General features: G+C 37.8%; 1 long non-coding RNA gene across 1 annotated transcript; it reads right to left on the bottom strand.

The window, feature by feature from the left end:
• Positions 1-665: 665 nt before the first annotated feature.
• On the bottom strand, positions 666-17,900 carry LOC130075514 (uncharacterized). The gene is made up of 3 exons (XR_008805529.1): positions 17,512-17,900; positions 14,851-15,013; positions 666-1,227 (listed from the first exon to the last, which is right to left on the bottom strand). It is a non-coding gene; the product is annotated as an uncharacterized LOC130075514 (long non-coding RNA).
• Between the last annotated feature and the right edge of the window lie 563 nt (positions 17,901-18,463).

Here is an 18,463-nt window from a genome sequence, read left to right on the forward strand (position 1 = left end):
CTGCCATCCTGTTTGGTTCAATGGCTGTTTGGATTTCAGGTAGCCCTCTTGAAGCAATCGTTTTCCTCAACGTTGATGTGAACAGGATTATGAAGAGTTTATTCAGTGCAGATTCGTCTAGGGGCATGTGCAGGAGCTCCAGTATGGGTTATACAACATACCTGGAGTATCTGTACACTGGAACCTATACCTACACACTTCGGAGTACTGTGTTATAAGCATGGGTACTGCAGTTATATGTGAATGTTTTTAAAAAATAGTAAGAAAATTACCTATATCTTTACAATTTTTTTTAAAGAAGTTTAGTTCTCATGTTTAAAAGTGATAGTTCATTCATAATTGATTTCCTCCTCCCCCCCCCCCCAAAAAAATGTATACGCTCACCTTCACACATATTGTTCGAAAACATTATTACTTAATTTCTTGTCAGTCAGAACTGGATCAGTCTGATTTATAAATCATTCAGTCCAGATTGTACAGCAACACAAATATAGCTCATGTACGGCATAGACCACGTTTATGAGACTTAATGTGCTTTTTTTCTTTTTTATAATATTGTAAAGAGTGGCCAGAATATCATTTTGTGTTCCACAAGCAAGTTCATGTAGATTTGGAAAACCATAGTTCACTCATTTCTGGAGTGAACCATCTCAAGAAGGTAAAACAAAAGGCATGAATCAAAACAAGTTATTACAAATATGATCCATGGCCTTTAATTAAATCTGTTTTGACTTGTTATAGTGAATGCGGTCTGAAAAGACATTTGAAAACTCGATGTGATCAACTCTTTCAAAACCATACAACTTAACATTGAATGCACGCACACACACACTCTGTTTCGCTGTCTTTGTGGGTGATTTCAGGTTTTACTCCCCACAATGCAATATAAACCTGTACACACACACACACACACACACACACACACGCTAAGACCAGACAATATAACTCTGTGTGATGAAATTAGAAAAAGGAAGTGCTGGAAAAACAGCACTGAGGGTAGGAAAACAGTCATTGTTTTTTAGCCTGTATCTGCTGTGTGTATTGACAGGGATGAGATTCCAGATCCTGACAGGCTGGCCAGACTCTCTCCTCTCTGCAGGGAGGTAAGATGATACCTCGAGTGGTGTATGAGACTTGACTGCCAACATGGAGCAAGGGTGTATTCGTCATGGAGCCTGTGGACTTAAACCTGCCACTGCAGGCAACCTGTGGCAAGATTTACTTCATCTGAAAGAGACATTACAAAGAGATCATGTATGACAGTTGTGTTCCGCCTTAAAAATAAACTAAAGGTAATTACGATTGTGTCAGTCTAAGTACCTCACAGTGTGACCTCAATGAAAGCCATACAGGATTGGTTAAATGCTTGTTCACACCAATAACTATAATGATAATTATATTAGCATTCAACGGACAAAAAATGTTTTGTTTATTATAAAAGCCTGTTCACACAAAGGGTGTTAATTATAGCAATGTCTATAAAGTTTTAATAATCGACCAAAATCTATGAGAATAGAGAAGTGCACAGCACAGCTAGAGGCCCGTTTACACCAAGGACGATAACTATAACAATATTCTAAAAATAATTTTAAATATAAAAAACTATATTTTTTCTTCCAGCTGATGAACAAAGCATTGACAGCCAATCAGAATCCACACAACTTTAAAGAGCCTGAGTATATAGCAAACTTATAATAAACAGAACATTATTGTGGATTGCTGTGGATGCTATTGGCTGCGTACGAATTATGACTTGTTGCCTCGCTGCCCCATCAGGCAATGGCTGCGTCCGGAAACTGATAAATGCCGTCTTCGGGAGACGCATTCCAAGGTCGGAAGGCATCAAGACACGTCCGAATCCAAAGTTAGCTTCACTTCCTGTCTCCTGAGATGCCGTCATCTGATCGATTTTTGAAGGCAGCATAGATGTATCCTTCTCTGCCTTTGATATCCCACAATCCTGTGCTTTCCATTCTGTGACAGTTGAGCAAAAATAAAGATGGTGTCTGAAAGTTGTGGCTGGTCATCAGTTTGTGTGTAAATGTACATTTTTGATCAATGTTTTCCACTTATGGAATTCCACTATACCATTTCTAGCAAGAAATCATAGTCATTAAATATTCACTGTAGCTTTCACTGCTGAAATATTCACTGCAAATATTCACTGAAAGCAAATATTCACTGCTTGACTTCTCAAGCAGTGTTTGCGCATGAAGGTACAGACTTCTGAGGAGGCATAACGGTTTAATGATCTATTCAACAAAATAGAGAGAGCTTTGGTGATATAACTAAGCAAATATTTAATTACTACAAGTGATTTCTCGCTGTATGAAATCAAAAGTGGAAAAGGTTGATCAAAAACGCATATTTACACACAAAATGACCACCAATCACAAATTTCAGATGCCATCTTTATTTTTTAGCTTATTTTTTGTGTGAAATCAAAGGCAGAGAAAGACCCATCTATGCTGCCTTCAAAAATCGATCAGATGACGGTATCTCAGGAGACAGGAAGTAGCCTAAAGCTACCATTAGATTCGGACGTGCCTTGATGCCTTCTTACTTTGGAATGCGTCCTCCGAAGGCAGCATTTTTAAGCTTTCGAATGCATCCATAATAGATTTCTTTTAACATTTTTTTAACATCTTAATGATAACGACACAAAGAAAAGGAATAACATTGGAATCACTTGCAGAACATTTTTCTTCCCCAGTTAATGGAAGATAAAATTATTGACAGCCAATCAAAATCCACCCGAATTTAAAGAGCTTGATTGCACACTTATAGTAAAAAAAATATTATCATGCGTTGGTGAACGGGCCTTAAACATGCAGTTATTTCGTCCACCGATTCTGATCAGTCAATATTTCGTTCATCAGCTGGGAAAGAAAAACGCTCTGAAAGCAACAAAAGAACTATACTGGAACTTGGAATCTGGAATTTGGAATCAAACTTTACAGTATAGTTCTCTTCTCGTTAGCATTAGTTGTGGTATAGACTTTCCTATTCTTGTAGATTTATTAAAACAGTTATTGTTATACTGTAGATCATCCTTGGTGTGAATGGGCCTTAAAGGAACACGCCGACTTTTTGGGACTTTATCTTATTCACCGTATCCCCCAGAGTTAGATAAGTCCATACATAGCCTTCTCATCTCCGTGCGTGCTGTAACTCTGTCTGTCGCACCCACCGCTAGCCTAGCGTAGCACAAATACTGGAAGTAAATGGCTCCAGCTAGCCTACTGCTCCCAATAAGTGACAAAATAACGCCAATATTTTCCTATTTACATGTTGTGATTTGTATAGTCACAGTGTGTACAAATAACAAGGTCATATGAGACACAACCATCTAACCGTATACGTACTGGGAACTATATTATCAGAAGGCAAAGCACTACTACTAGGGCGGAGTGATTAGCGCAACACCTGAAAAGCACCGTCGTTACTTATGTCAACAAAACCAACGTGACTAGCTAGCTAGTAGCCAACGTGACTGGTGATCATGGCTGCTGCGAGCAAATCACTCCGCAGAAGTAGCAGTGCTTCGCCTTCTGAGAATATAGTTCCCACTTCCCAGTATGTATACGGTTAAAAGATGGCTGTGTCTCATGTGACCTTGTTATTTGTACACACTGTGACTATACAAATCACAACATGTAAATAGGAAAATGTTGGCGTTATTTAGTCACTTATTGGGAGCAGTAGGCTAGATGGAGCCGTTTACCTCCAGTATTTGTGCTAAGCTAGGCTAGTGGTGGGTGCGTCAGACAAAGTTACGGCACGCACGGAGATGAGAAGGCTATGTATGGACTTATCTAACTCTGGGGGATACGGTGAATAAGATAAAGTCCCCAAAAGTCAGCGTGTTCCAGAATGACAGAATGTTCATTTTTGTGTGAACTTTTCCTTTAACACTTCTATAAATCGGTGGATGCAAAAAAAACACAAAAGATGCTTTCTTTGTATTCACCTTTTTGAGCCACCTAAACACTGGAGTCTGGCCAAATAGCACATATGCCAGCATTTTGAATCGTGCAGATTTGCGCATGTATTACGCAGGCTGTCCTGCTTTATGTACGGTTTCCCTAGTGTAATGAATCGATATTGAACTGTTGATTTTCACAAGATGGGTTACTTCCTGACGTGCCAAAGTTCCTCAGAGGACCCTGACATCAAACAGCCACACATTTTCATGTGCTTTTTCATAACAAATTACATTTACCACAAACTTAGAGAAAATAGTTTCCATTTGACTTTTCGCAGTCCACCCTTTGCCTCATTGACGAAGCAAGGCCTTGGGAGTGTGATATCAGATGAGCTAAGAATGCACATTTTTGCATTTGGCAGATACTTTTAACCAAAGCAACTTCATTCAATATATATTTTAAAAGGCAGTGTGGAATCAAACCCATGAAGTCAGTGTTGCTATGCATCCGTTTAGCTAGGACCAATTATAAATCAGTCAGGTGTTATCAACCACATGAATAACTTTTTCAGGTAGGCTATATTATAAATAAGACTAATATCACTAATACACTAACTTGTATAGTCTGTGTAGGTCGGATGAAAGCTTGAACGTCATAAAACCTTCACCACATGTTTGTGGGAGTCATGACGACCGCACACTGATCCAGCTGTAGTCTGAGTGATACCAGAATCACTCTGGGAGTAATTTCAAAATTTCAGACACATTCAGACCAATAAATCCATAGAAGATTCATAAAGGGCCACCAAATTGTCAACAAGCCCTGGGGCCACACGCTAAGTAGCGAGATTCTACCTCGCATCAGTTCATCTGTTCTTACTTTTTCATGGGGACCCAGGCGCTGAGTCAGACTTTGGCTCGCTGCTCTTGACATCACTGTCATATTTCATACAGAAACCAAAGTGACAGAGTGAGAAGTTACTTAAAGTTCATAACTTCCAATAGATGAGGTCCAGAGTCGCAGCTTTGCAGTATTTTGTTGTTGTTGTTTGTTCTCATCTGCCTAACAGTGAGAGGACAACTGGGTAACGCAAACATTTCAAGCTGGATTTTTTTTTTTTACACTTTTTATCACAATTATGAGAATACTTTGGAAATTAAAAGGGTAGTTCACTCAAAAATGTAAATTCTGTCATTATTTTCTCATGTTGTTCCAACCCTGTATGACTTTCTTTTTTTCTGTGGAACATAGAAGATATTTTGATGAATGTTGGTAGTTTTGTTTACCACTGACTTCTGTTGTGTGCACAAAAAACAAACACTTTTTGACATTTCTCAAAATATCTAAATTTTTTACAGAAGAAAGAAAGTCATACAGGTTTGGATTCAAATGAGAACTTTAAATGTAAACTAAAAAACTACCTAGAACTTTAAACTAGTCAAAACAACATAGCACAGCATTGTTTATGATACTACAAAAGTCATTTGCAGCCTTTAAGTGGATTGAATATCCTAATTATGAGGTATGTGCACATGAATGACCAAGCAAAGCCATATTTACCTGTGGGACATTTTGAATTCTCAATTATAGCAAAGTTGAGACTCTGGAAGTAGCATGCCCAAATTGTTAATTTAATTTATAGTTTTATAATTTATTTATAAATGTAATTTATAAGTTCATAGTCAACACCCTATGTGGTTTGCTTTGTGAAAATGAATTTGTTAAATTACCTTGCATTTAATTAATGTTAAGTTGTTTTTCTTTAGACACCATGCATAAATAGTTGAGTAAAAGTACTTGTCCACTAATGCAGGAAAAAAATATATTTTTGTTTGATTTGTTTTGGCTACGTTTGTATTTCGTTTCCAACCTGAATGCATGACCTTGGCTTTCCAGGTCTATTTGAAGTCAGAGAAGGTCAGCAAACTTTGCTCTCTAGAAAGTTTTTACTATACCTTGAACATGACCCATTTTCATCCGTTTTTTATACATAAAACTGGTCACGTGATATCTGATAGTTTCAACAGAATTCTTAAGGACAAACAGGGACATGAATCATCAGTCAAAGATGAAGAGCTACTGCTGGTATTGTTTAAATTAGAGTTTCCCAACTCCGCTTTGTTTGATTATCCATGAAAGGATCTTGTCAAGTGATCATGTGCAGCCCCACACTGGAACAGACTCGACAAACAAAACAAAATCTGCTGTTATGTACAAAGGGAAACTTTGCCACCATCCATACATAGACTATTAGTGCATGTTTACTTGGATTTGAAACTTAAATATGCTCCAAGATATGTAAGAGGCCATAATTTTCTCATCACTGTGACAAATTTACATCAAAACCACTTCAAATTAGCTTTGACGAATGATTCGATTTAGCAGCACAATCAAGCCCTTTTCCTTTCCGTCTGTCATTGAGGTTAATGTGATTAAGGCGGATAGACAAACAAGTGCATGGGAAAATATTGTAACGACAGAATAGTTGAGGCTACTTGTAAATGTTTGAGGCAATGTAAACACTGCAATGCACGTAATTCACACATTGGGACAAATATTGACTAACACTAAACTCTCACACACGCTCATAGAGCCAAAGAGGAAGCTGTTGGCTCTTTCCATTCTGATAACATACAGACGTAAACTTGGACCCACACACGCTTATTGACACCAGCTGAGAAGGGTTCCATTCTGAACTCGTGCCTGAGTATACATATATATATATATATATATTCAAAAAATAGGGTTAGAGTGTTTCATTACTTCATTATAATACATCGGAAGGGGTTGGCATGCATGGACTTGAGCATTTATATCTGCCATTCAAAGTTTAGGACCTTTAATGACATGGAACAGCTATTAAGTGGACCTACTGTAAACACAACTTAGAACTAATGCAGCTCAGTCCGATACAGTGATGGGAACAATCGCTGCATGCTATGTGCTAATAGCCTGAATCTCAGAGGCGTTTTTGTTTCCCAGAACAGTTCGGCATGGCTACAATCCCCTGTGGAGTTGCAAATATCTAATGTGGAAAGTGAGCTACTGAACGTCTGAATGCTGTGAAAAGAGGCAGAGCGTGTGGAAAGCCAGCCTCCCTCTGCGCTCAGACATGATGTGTGTGATTTGTGAACATGGCAATTATTGCTGCTTCAGGATATCACTCTCTGTATGCTAACTGTGTTGTAAAATCTCCCAAAAAAGCTCCAATGGAGCCTTGCTCCAATGTTTTGTATTCAACACTTACCATGCAAAAGAATCAATTCATATATTAAAGAACATAAGAATTAAAGGGATAGTTCACCCAAAAATGAAAATTTCCCCATGATTTACTCACCCTCAAGCCATCATGAAATTCTTCTTTCAGACGAATACAATAAGAGTTATATTATTAATAGGAGTTGTATTAAAAAATGTCCTGGCTCTTCCAAGCTTTATAATGGCAGTGAATGGCTCTATTTGTTTTTTTTAAGTCCATCAAAGTGCATCCATCCATGATCAAAGTGCTCCACACGGCTCTGGGGGGTCAATAAAGGCCTTCTGAAGTGAAGCGATGCTCTGTGTAAGAAAAATATCCATATTTGAAACTTTATCGACTAAAATAACTAGCTTCCGGCAGACGGCAATACGCAACGATTTATGGTGGAAGACTAACCCTTGACCTTGACGCACAACGTAATGACGAAGGCAGAAGCGCAGAGGATAGAGCAAAACAAAACACCAGTCACAAATTAGAAGTCTAAAACGACAATTTTTAAAGAGAAATGTCGGAGGAGCTTGAGTTTTTTGCCCCGCCCTGTTTGTTTGAACTGCGAGAGGTGGTAAAGCTTATGCTACTCATCAAGTGAGAAAATGTAATGTTTCAAGGATAACAGATATATACACCACTGTTCAAAAGTTTGGGGTATGTAAAAGTTTTGAATGTTTTTGAAAAAAGTATTGTGCTTACCAAGGCTGCATTTATTTGATCAAAAATACATTCAAATCTGTAATATTGTTTTTGTTATTATCATTTAAAGAACAGTTTTCTATTTTAATATAAAAAAGTCATTTATTCCTGTAATGGCAAAGCTGAATTTTCAGCATCAGTGTCACATGATCCTTCTGAAATCATTCTAATATGCTGATTTGCTGCTCAAGAAACATTTCTTATTATCAGTGGTGCTTAATATTTTTGTGGAAACCGTGACATTTTTTCAGGATTCTTTGAATAATAGAAAGTTCAAATGTAAAGCATTTATTTAAAGCAGAAATCTTTTGCAACATTATAAATAGAGTTTAATGTGTCACTGCTGAATAAAAGTATCACTTTCTTTAAAAAACATCAACATCTTACTGAACTCAAGTGTACATTTTTTGCAATATCCTATAAAAGCATTATGAGGGCAGTGTGCCATATGAACGGCTTGTATCTAATTATCTAACAAAGCCCAAGCTTTGTTATTACAGTTAACAAATTTAAACACCAACAAATCCTTGTCCTTTGACCCTATACTGCTGTCTCTATATCCATTAACATTGGGAATTATAAAAAAAAAAAAAAAAAATCAAAGCATGAGTGGAATGGAGGTGGGAATAATCTTGGTATAACAATATTTGTTTTACTATCAATGTGTGGCTGAATACAAAGTGTGTTACACATGAATGAAAAGAAAAAATGTATAGCAAAGAAAACAATTTAGTGACATATCAGAAAGATGACACAATTTATGTACCTTTTTGTGATATTGTGAATTATTTGGAATTAGAATAACACCCCTATTGATGGTTAACAAAAATAGCCTTTTAAATTTGTTGCTCCATCCAAACTGGCATTCCTAGGACTTTTACACACTTCAGACATTAAGGTGAAGAGATCATACACTGTCTGAAACAGTATCCAGTTCACCTCTCTGAAGGTCAGATTCCAAATTCCTCTTGAAGCAGAGCTCACCCCCTCCCTGCAATGCAATATTTCAAGCAGAGAGCTCAGACAACAACCCATAAACTGGGTGCAAGGGCATAGATATTACATGACATGCACAAATAAAGACCTTTTATAGCCTGTAAAATTGGGATTTGTTGACTTTATGTATATCTATGAACCAATTCAACATGGTTCCCCGGATTAAACTTTAACCTGCATAGTTGTAACAAAGAGAAAAGTGTTTTAATTACAATTTGATGACGCCCAAGTATAATGAATTGATACGTATCTGATATTTGAGAATACTGGCAAAAAATAAAAATTAAGTAAAATAAATAAATAAATAAATAAATAAATAAAATAAAAATCTGTATAATTCCTTACCTGGAAGAAATTTGCTATTTTTAATTATTATTTATTACTCAAAAAGACAAATCGTTATTTTTCTTACATCTTCAGCATTTTCAGACTTAAATGGCACAAAGCAACATCTAAAGGAATAAAATATTATATTTTAGATACTTTTTTCATTATTATTGCAAATGACTAAATCTCACAGTAAATGTGCGCATAATTTGAGCTGGAATTTTGTTGATCTTCTCTTCGCACACATACTTGGCTCAAAACGTAATGAAATGCTTGTCTGTCTCTTTATCTTCAGAACTTGGACAAGAGATCTGACACAAATGACACAGGCCACAGCAAAATAAATAAATAAATAAGAATGTGCCTTTTTCTAACCACCATATCTTTTTGATGAAACTGAAACCTCTCTAATAGTGAGGGTGTGATGAAGCATCTACATAAAGATGAAACAGAGAGGTCAACTTGGAAAATATAAACACCTCCACTCAAATGCTTGGCCAGGAACAACACTGTCATCAAAAGAGATTCCAGAGACAGTAGGAAAGATCCACAAGGCAAATCAGCAATGTTTAGATCTTGCTTATCCTTCACCACACCAGAATTCTCACCAGTTGGAAAACTCCCCAGAGATGCCACTAATGTGTGTTGTTTGATAGTGTAGGGATCAAGGACACATATTAAGGAACAGTCTTCCATAAACTCTCTCTTCCTGGAAGCTCAGTCTGTCTTAATGAGCTGGCTTTGGTAAAAAGAAAACACGTCGCTTGCAGATTTTGCTCTTTCAAGTGCTGCTTTGGAATACCATCAATCCACGAGCACATCCTCATCGTCTTCGTTCTCAACGTGCCACAGTGTTGGGGAGACTCCATTACAAAGAGTTCCAGCGGGTATCTTGGAGGATCTCAGTTACGCAATTGCACAAATTCTCATTTTAAAAACTGTCCCACCAGCTGGAGGCAACAAAATATGAAGTAAACAGGATGACTAATGGACAAATGTTTCTGAAGAATGAAATAAATAAATAAATAAATAAAAATAAATATATATATATAAATATGAAGGTGCAATGTGTAAAAATTTAGTAGTATCTATTAACAGAAATGCAATATGACATCCATATCTATGTTTTCAGTGGTGCATAAAGAACTTACTTAATAAACCGTAATGTTTTTATTACCTTAGAATAAGACATTTATATCTACATGACCGCGGGCACCCCCTTCTATGAAGGTCGACATATTGTGTCGCCATGACCATAGCCGACAGCGAACAAACAGCGCTACAGAGCGCGTTTCGTCACTACCTTGAAAGAGAAGCAGCAGAAAGCTAAGCCATAGACACCGTGAGTAGTGGCTTTTCCCTCGTCAGTGGTGTAAAATATAAAATATGTAGTTGGATTGTTTCATGTAACTTAGTTCTTCTCCCTCACTGTGTTATGGCTTTGCTATGTGGGGATAAATGTGCTGGTAACGTTCGTGAGACAGCTGATTAGTACTCTTGTCATTGACCGTAAAACAGTATGTTACAGGAATCACCAACCCGTCGATCGCGGTCGACAAGTCGATCTTGGAAGCATTTTAAGTCGATCGCGAAGAGTTTTCAGAGAAGAAAAAGCCTATTGTGTGTAGTAAATGGTGTCTAGGGGATGCGGAGGCGCGCTGTTACAATCATGTCATTTCTGCCGCGCGCACCTTTGGGCTCATGCGGACGCATCGAGTTTAAACAAGGCTTTACGCTTTAACCAGCTCAGCCACAGTAACAGCTCATATTTAGCCAGCTAAACATTTACTACCCTGTTAGAAAAAATATATAGTTGCATAGTTTCATGTGGTTCTTCTCCCTCGCTGTATTATGGGTTTGCTATGTGGGGATAAATGTGCTGGTTACGTTTGTGAGACAATCAGCTGATTACTATTATTATATTATTATATATTAAGACCCTTGATCCTCACCTGACTATGGCTTTGTAAACTTTATCCATGATGTGGTTTATAATGGACTGTGGTACAGAAACAGTGACAATGTTACACACTCTTGGCTTACTCTGGCTATTCTCTGCTGTCTCAGACGACGATATGTTTGTCCCGTTTTAGCCACCGTAGCTTCTTCGAAAGGGAGGGGCGAGCAGTGGGCTGAGCCCTTAGTGCAACTCGCAACCGAACCGCTAGACGTCGCTAAAAAATACACACTGCACCTTTAAATATAACTATTCATTAAAGTTTTCTTTCAATATTTTTTTTTTCTTTTTTCTTAATTGTGACACCAGGACAGTTTTTAATCACCCTAACATTTTTAGACTTTAATTAATTTCATTTAAGAAATTTAAAATATGCTCATGGTGTATTCAAGTCATTGGATGTATGAATTGAAATTTTAACATATATTTTTAATTCGTGATAAGGACGCTGACCCTAATAATCATTTTTTTCATTATTGATTCAATGTCACCATGAAAGAGTACCATATTGTACTGCATTGCTCCCCCAGGTTTGATCAGGCACTAAGCATTAGAGTTTATCGAGCTTTTTCGCTTAGATTGACCAGGTTTCCCTGCACAATACCTCTCTCTGTTGGCCACCGTGCTCAAAAAACTACCCTGAACATTCCATCCATGTCCAGCAGATATGCAATGCGGGCCCATCTTGTGTTGTTGTATATTTCCCTTTCATTTTCTTTCTGCATGACACAGGTCCACAGATACACAACTGACCTCTTCCACTAATAAATTAACATGTAAACATATCACCTTCACTGCCTGCCGGGGTGGGTCAATTGGACTCGATGAGTGAATCTGAGAACAGAGGGCCCCACGGTAATAAAACCTGGTGTCTGATTTTGCACTGTTAGGCGATGTTATTTTAGCCGGTGTTTGACTTTTGTGGCTGAGGCTAGACTTGTTAGTTTAGGTTCCTGCCCTTCTGCCAATGTTGTTAGCCACATTCAGAGCCACCCTCAACATATTAGATGACTCTTTGCTTCTTAGCTTTTGAAAATAACATAGCAGAGTGTCCCCCACCTGAAGTTTTTTGCTCAGAGGAGCATCTGATTCCACTCTGAGGTGGAAACGTTTGAGCTTTGGCTTCAAATGAATCTTTCTCTTTTGATTGAGCAGCATGGAAATGTGTTTGACTTGCTAAATGAAGAGGTTCACCAGCGCATAAAGCAGCATGATGATTTTGAAAGTGTGCTTCTATTCAGTCCACAGTTATATAACAGAAAAAAATTAGCTTGTGGTTTCACTCAGCCACAGCTTTCAAAGGGCACCACAGTTAACAAGGCTCAAGAGAGGATCATGTCCTTAACGTCTGTCTACCTTTTGAAAAATAAATATAAAATCAAGTACACATAAATGGCTTGAAAATTATATAACAACCAACCCTTGAAAAAAAAAAAAAAAAACTGCTGTATATTATCCTAACTCATATGTTTTCAAACTGGGGTCCAGGGAAATGAAAATAAAATAAAAAACGAAACGACAAGAAATGAAATAAAAATAATCGAAAAGAAAAGTAAAGACATGAAATGAAATGAAAGTGTTAGCTGAAAGTGCATGTCTTCAGTTCAGCCAGTGTTCAGTACCGCAAGAGTTTAGGCCTTGTGAACAGTGTCATTAATCTGTGTGAGGAATGACAGCAAGTAATGTATGAGCAAACATTTAGAGCATGACCTCTGACAAAACAGGTTAAAGTGCTTCCTTTTTAGGAACTCACACTAAGGTACAGAATTTTTTTTTTAACTTATAAATGGCTCACAAGGTGTAAATCTTTGCAGTACTGAACACTCTGGCTGCAGTGCAGACAAGCACTCTTAGCTCATATTGCAGTTCTCTGTGGAGTTTAAGGGATAGTTCATTCAAAAATAAAAATTCTGTCATAATTTACTCACCCTTAAGTTGTTCCAAACCTGTATGAATTTCTTTCTTCTGCTGAACACAAAAGATGATATTTTGAAGAATATGGTTAACCAAAGAGTTGATGGACCCCATTGACTTCTATATTATGTAAAAAAAAATTGTCAATGGGGTCCATCAACTGTTTGGTTAACCAGATTCTTTCAAATATCTTTGTTTGTGCTCACACACAAATGCCCCTTATGTACTGCAAGCTAGCACAGGAAACCGTTGGGATTGCATGAGAAGGAAACCAGTGCTTTTATAGTGTACCCCAGTGCTTTCAAGTATATCCCATCAACACCACAAGAAGGTAAAGAATGTGTAAGCAACAAGAAGTAATAAAATGTAGGGGCAAAAACAAGGCAATTCTTTGTACTCATAGCGTACCTAACAGTGTTCTCTCTACATGGCGTGGTATGGTCCTGAAAAGGTGTTACTAAAGTGTTTGACATGAAACCCTACAAAACATAAAAACATCACCACCACAGTGGGGCTGAGGGCCGTTGAAAGGTCCCCGGTCCAATCAGTTCAACTGCGCCATTAACACCCCATTGAGCTGCCAGAGGGAGTGACTGACACCCGACAGGACAGAACTGCGTGAAAGCACACACGACTCATAAACATCATCTCTAGTTAATAAAAAAACAACTGCTTATAAGCTTTTTGGATTATTAAGATTCCCAGAATGGAAGTCATAACCACGGCAGGACATAGTGATATACTGAAAAGGCCAATGGGTGATTATGTAAGTGTTCCCTGTGCAGGAAAAGGTCAGGAAAAAACGTGCTAACTGTTCTGAACTTTGATGCTAATGAAAAGCAATCATGTATAATTACAGCACAACAAACTTTGGCTTAAGTATGGCTTAATAAACCCCATCTTCTAAATAAAAGAGCCAAACGCAAATTGGTAAATTCATCGTGTCACTGCAGCAGCTGTCAAAAGCTCCGATTCCCATAAAAAAAAAAAAAACTGTGTCTTTTAAATGCACGCTTGGGACTGCACATGCGCATTGGCTAGCTAGATCAACCAGAAATTCCCCAAATAGGACTGACTTTGCAATTTGTCGTAAATCAGATCTGAACTGTTAAGGGGAAGAATGGGGGCTGTAATTATCTTTTATAGAAGTTAATTTCTAAAGTAAATTCAAATTTAAAATATGAAATAAAGTCAATAAAAATATAAATTCAGTATTGTGTGATGTAAAGTCAGAATTATGAGAAACTGTTACATTTCCACCTAGCCACCATCCTCTGCACTACACTTCCCAGCATCCCTCCTGGTCCCCACCTGCACGTCATCATCACCCTCATCACTGCCACTACAAATGCACACTCTTCGCCACAGTTCATTGTCTGACCTCGTTCATGCAATGTGGACTATTCCCCCCGTCTCCAGCGATCTCCCTGTCTCCAGCATCTTCCTTTCCTCTGTGTGTCCATTAAGATCATCCTTTGGACTCCACTACCCTGCTTCCCTCATCACTGCACCTTTAAGTTACAATTATGATAATTTGAAAAGTTGAAATTGCGAAATATAGTCACATAGTGAGATATCAAGTCACAATTGGGAGACATTAAATACATTTGCAATTGTGAGATATAAAGTCAAGAATACTTTTTAATTTCTTCATTCTGTGGCTTAACAAGCTTCCAAGTTGCTTCGAGATCATCAGATTTATGTTTTAATAGAGGGAGGATGTTTTAATGGCCCATTATCCTACTATTTTGATTCTTCAGCGAGGCTTATAGTGCACTTACCTCAGTTCTTTTAGTGTAAGCTGGAAGTCTTTGAAGCTGTTTCCTGGTGTGTAAAATGCTGAATTGCAGCCAGTTCTTACTAAGGGAGTAATGCAACCGGCCGGGTATCCTCCCTGCTCCTTAAGGTCTCCAAACGATCAAGGAAAACCTCCAACAGTGAGGTCTATGGAAAGATCATATCATCATTTTAGCTTACTACATTTTTATTTAATTTTTATTTTTTATATAAATATTTATAATAACTCAAAGGGCTTGTAAACATTTGTTAAGTCCCATAAATCCATTTTTATGTTGCATTTTGTGGTTTATGGTGTTTCGAAGTGCCTGCTTTTCAGGACAGTGCTAAAGCTTTCAAGAGCCAATGTTTTACATTAATACGATGTTTGGAAGTCCCGCTTGGCATCAGCCAGACAGGTCAGGGTGACTGGCACTTCTTTTGCTCTGGCACTGGAGTATGAGACCGTTCAAAGCTGCAGCCAGGCACAAAGGGGAGACTTGTTCCCCTCAACTCACTGACCTGAGATCAAATATGAAGCTCACACAGACTGCAGGGGAGAGTGAAATCAAAGACATAATTCTGCCACCTTCGCAAAATCTTGCATCGGTGAACGTTTGGGTCAGACGTCACCTTGGCCAGCAGTAAAGCTGCACTCTTGACAAATCCTCTAAAGAAATCTGTAGCCGTTGGAAGACAAACAAGAAACTCATTCTGTATGTTACATATTCCTGGGTTAAACAGCCTAAAGGATGTGTTATGAATGAACAAAACAAATAAATGTATGTAAAAGCCAAATCTATCATTTGTACTATGAATTTCTTTACATTTTTTAAAATTATTTAGGAAATAAATCATGGTACAGTTTGTTTTTATTTGCCATGTTTAGAAAGTTTACCAGATGGAAAATTTTACCTACTCTAATGTACTGTCTGTGTATTTAAGCCCTTAGTTTATGGTCCGGTTGTGTTTGTTATTCGTGGTTGTATAATATTATCTCTTCTGAGTTTTCCTGTGCCCATTGGATTTAATTATTAAAGACTATTTCCTCGAATCTCGATTTCTCGTTTTTTACTCACCCTCATGCCATCTCAGATGTATGTTAGTTTCTTTCTTCAGTGGAACACACATGGAGATTTTAGAAAAATAATCTATCTCTGTGAGCCTATATAATGCAAGTGGATAGTAACCCAAAAGTCGATGCTTCAAAAACCACGAAAACGAACACAATGATAATCCATACGACCTCAGTTGATGAATAGCCTTCTGAAGCAAAAAGATAGGTGTGTTTAATAGGAAACAGTGTAAATTTTTCTTGGTTTTTGAAGCATAATCTAGTTACTATCCATTTGCATTATATGGACTCACAGAGACTGATTATTTTTCTAAAATCTCAGTTTGTGTTCATCTGATGAGAGAAAGTCATTTATATCTGGGATGACATGAAGATGAGTAAATTTTTATTTTTGGGTGGAGTACTATTTTTTTTGACTAATTGGTTGTTGTTATGTAGCATGATTTTAATTTTGCTGCACTTCTCCTCATACTATCAATGGTCTACCAGACAAGCCAAACTTAAGACGCTTAAAAAGGACCAAAGGAGGCATGCAGGAAGATGGGGGACTGGAGAGAATCATGCATTCACCCATCCATCCATCTCTCCCAGCGCACACATTAATCCAGCACATTAGACTGTCAGCTTGAATACATTGACTATTGCATGTGTCAACAGGGATCTGCTTGTCTTGCCCACGGAGCAGGTGAGATATACATGACCTGACACTCGCACTGAGACTCGTCTGAATGCCTGGAGAAAGGGAAGAGTGGGAGTCAACAAACTTACATGAGGTCTATGGCGAGGTCACAGATTAAAGAGGCACCCACTGGCCTCAAACGGGAGTAAAACTGAAAGTATGTGTGATATGAGGGTCCAAGCTGTTTCAACAGAACAAGATCAGGTGTTGAAATGAATTCGTTTGGGACAGGCCGCCTTTGCTGGAATGCAGCGTTTGCGTGTTTAACTTAAGCCTGGGATTTCACGTCTCTTTAGATTTTTCTTCAAATAACAAAACATCTATGCAGGTAAAAATAATTATTTGAGAATGATTCTCTTTGTAACAATTCAAAGGCTGAGAAAGTGAAAACAAGGCCAAAACACGGACAGAACAATCACAATGTCTACACACCATCTAAGGATTTGGAAGAGCTGAAAAAAGCCTGGCATGTCCTCAAAAAGACATCTGACTGATAGTGTTTTATACACGTTAGGTTTTGATTCGTATGATGTAAACTCTTCAGGCTCTTGTAGGTTTGTGCAGAGCTACAATCTGGAAAGGTTTTAATTATACACACAAACACTTTCCTGCAGTACAACCAATTGAAACAGTTATACCTATATCGTTTATGGTCTGCAGAGGGGTTCTCCTTGGCCACTTCGTGTAGGATTATATGAAGACATTAGCGGGTCGCTGAACAGTGCGTATCTGCACACAAATTTCGATCTTAGGGTCATTATCATTGTCACTAGGAAAAATTTCTGGAATGTTTTCTGCCCTCTGGCCCATGAGGCCAGATTACTGCAGCCCTAAAGTGATGTTCTACATTCCCCCAACAGATCCTGTGAGCTTTTGAAGAAAAACTTCAAAAAGTGGAGAAACATTCCTCACTTGTTATTGACTTCAATTAGATGAGAAGACTTCTCCTGTCTATTGGTCCTTAGCACGCATCTGGAGGAGAAACAGAGACACTCACTGTCTCCAGGATTGTCGGACCAGTGCTATGAAAACAAAACTGCAGCGCTGCTGTCACTTAAGAATGAACAAATATTAAAGATTGAGACCCAAATCCGGATAACAATCTAAAAATAAAACTCCTTGACCAATTTCCCACACCAATCACTAGAATAATCTTAACCACAGCCCTCTGTCTGCAATCCTTTAACTCTGTCTGGCTTCAACCATAAATGTTCTGTTTTTGCTTGTGTTTGCCATTAAAGAAATATTTCAACCAAAAATAAAAATTCTGCCATGCCGTTATGACTATGTTGCCATTTTTTTTTCCAGTGGAACAGAAAAGAAGAACATTTTGAACAATGGTAATGTTTAATAGAGTATATTACAGAACAACACTAAATAAAAATGTGCAGTAAACTGTACGTGAAACTGAAATTTTTCTGTAATCAGTCTACAATTGGTCACACTATGTTTTTGATTCACAAAAAAAAAAAGTTCTGTAATCAAACCACACTGCTCGCCATGTATGTTTTATGATTCACTACAAAACAACCAACTCATAAGAGTCATTCGCTCAGGAGTTGGACTACACTGGTCACACTGTTTGGTTTTGATTTACTAAAAAAGAATCGTCTCACAAGAGTCATTCGTTCAGGAATCAGACTACAATGGCTGTGCTGTATGTTTTTGATTCACTAAAAACAACCATATCCTAGGATTCATTCTCTCAGGAACTGGACTACACTGGTCACACTGCATGATTTTGATTTACTAAAAACTATTAGTTCATACAGTAGGCGTCATTTGTTTGGGAATCATACTACAGTGGTTGCACTGTATGTTTTTGATTAACTAAAAAAAACGGGCTAATTAGAGTCATTCATTC

This window comes from Rhinichthys klamathensis, unplaced genomic scaffold (assembly GCF_029890125.1).
Source record: "Rhinichthys klamathensis goyatoka isolate OS25496 unplaced genomic scaffold, OSU_Roscu_1.1 h1tg000579l_1, whole genome shotgun sequence".
Taxonomy (NCBI): domain Eukaryota; kingdom Metazoa; phylum Chordata; class Actinopteri; order Cypriniformes; family Leuciscidae; genus Rhinichthys; species Rhinichthys klamathensis.